Source organism: Haliaeetus leucocephalus, unplaced genomic scaffold (assembly GCF_000737465.1).
Source record: "Haliaeetus leucocephalus isolate CR32 unplaced genomic scaffold, Haliaeetus_leucocephalus-4.0 Scaffold2, whole genome shotgun sequence".
Lineage (NCBI taxonomy): Eukaryota > Metazoa > Chordata > Aves > Accipitriformes > Accipitridae > Haliaeetus > Haliaeetus leucocephalus.
This window is the reverse complement of record NW_010972438.1, coordinates 17,004,475-17,006,615: the sequence shown is the minus strand read 5'-3', so window position 1 is coordinate 17,006,615 and position 2,141 is coordinate 17,004,475.

The following is a 2,141-nucleotide window of genomic DNA, read 5'->3' as shown; positions in this document are numbered from 1 at the left end:
TGTGTAGGCAGGGACGGCGGCTGGCAGGGAGCTCCCGGGGCAGGGGGGACTGCGGCAGGGCTCGGCGGCGGGTGGGTGCCCAAGGAGGGGGGTGCTGGGGGAGACACACACACACACACACCCCCCTCGGCACCGTGGAGCAGGCAGCCGAAGTCCGTCCCGGTGGGACCCCCCATCCCGGTGGGAGCCCGAGCCCCAGCAGGACTGGGGGTGCGGGGAGGGCAGAGCGCCCGGGGACAGGCGGCTCTCCCTGGGGACAGGCCAGGCGTGCCGGGGGGGCTGGCGGCACAAAGTTGTGTAAAGTTATTCCCCGGGTGTGAGGGGCCGCGGAGGACGATCAGTATTATTATTTTATTTTATTTCTCTCTCCCTTATTTTTTTTTTTTCCCCCTCCTGCTGCCCATCCTGCCTGCATTTCTTTTCCCTCCGAAAACGTTTCCTGCTCGCTAAGCTCGCTCTTGAGGCCGCTGGGACCAGGCATGTGGGCAGCCTGACCTCCGAGCCCCCCGAGGCACCCCCTCAGCCCCGGGCTCTCGGCCCCCCAAAGCAGTCCCTGTTCCAGCCGAGAAAACCTTTCCCTAATTGCTTCGGCTCGGCGGCGCTCGGTTGACCCGCCTGGGGAGGGGGGATAAAGCCGAGCGGGATTTTGATCTTCCTGCGGCGGCACTAGAAATGGCCAAACTTTGATTGCCAAAAAAACCACCCCAATCCCAGCCAGCCCGGGTGCTGGTGGGGGGAGGAACGTGGCCACTCTCCCCTGGAGTTCCCAGTTTCCCTGGAGCGCAGATGACCCTGGAAATGGAGATTTCCCGGCCAAGGTGCGCTCCAATGGGCCGTTTCCCCTTTTTGCTTCCTTGGAATTTGCCTTTCCCGGCCGGGCCTGGGTGCCCCCCGCTCGCCGCCGGCCCTTTCCCCCCCTCCTCGCCCTGCGCTCGCTGCGCTCCCCTCCTCTCCCTCTTTTCCTTTGTTTGCCATCTCGCTCCCTGTCTCTGACGCGTACGCCGCTCCATCCAAATGCAATAGTGGGATTTGCCAGAATTATTTCCTAAAGCTGCCGGGGAGAGGGGGGGAGGTTTGGATGGGGGGGTGGTTATTTAACTGCAACCAACTGGAGTTTTGGCTGGCGGAGGAATTGGGGGCTCGGGCTGTCCCGGCCCGGCGCTGATGGGAAGGGCAGAGCCTGGGAACGGGTGGGAGAAGGGGGGGGCCAGCCTGGAAGGGGACCGAATGCCAGTACAATGGAGCAGAGCTGGGTGTGCGCGGGGGGAGAAGAGCAAATCGAAATATTTACTGACTCCAAAGGCAAGAGTGAGAAAAAAATATTGAGCCCCAGGGAACGGCGGTGCCGCCGCGCTCCGGGTCTTGCCCTGCTGCTCAAGGAAGCGCGTCGCCGGAGGGGCCGCGGCGGTGCCTGCCTGCCGGTGACGGTGTTGCTGCCCTTGTCCCGTTCGGGGCTGGGGCCGGACTCGTGGGTGCTGGCACCCCAGGAGGGGCTGGCTGGACCACCCGGGTGGGCTGCGGGCAGGGCTCCGTGGTGCAGGATTGCCCCCCTTGCAGCTCAGCATCCCTCTCCCGGCGTGCCCCGAAGGATTCCTGGCCGTCTACCCAGCACCTTCGTGTGTGCCCGTCCCCTGTGGGGCTGCGTGGTGGCAGCTGGCAGAGCCACGGAGGGCATGCCCCTGTGGGGGTGGCATGGTGGGGACCCCCCAGTGCAGCGTGCTGGCAGGCAGCGCCCATCCCCGTGGCGCTGAGCCCCTTTGGCTGGGCTGGCCGGGCGCCCTCCGGATGTCCGAGCCCACCCGGGTACCGTGGCCCAGCGCATCCCACCCTGGGCGTGCGGCTCCCTGGGGACGCGAGGGGCTTCCTACCACGAGCCTCCTCCCAAATCCTACCCTAAGCCTCCTGGAGCCCCCCGGGAGGGTGCTGCCTCGGGAGAGGGGCCTGGGCCCGAGGGGACTGTCCCTCTCCGGGAGGGGCAGCGGGGCACGCTGGGGGCACTGTGCCGTGCTGTGCCGTGTCGTGCCGGGGTGCGTGTGTGGCTTGCTGGAGGCAGCTTGGCGGACTCTGCTCAGTGCCGGAGCCCCAGGGAGTCCAGCTGCCTGGCACACAGGCAGGGCTTTTTTTTTTTTTTTTTTTTTTTT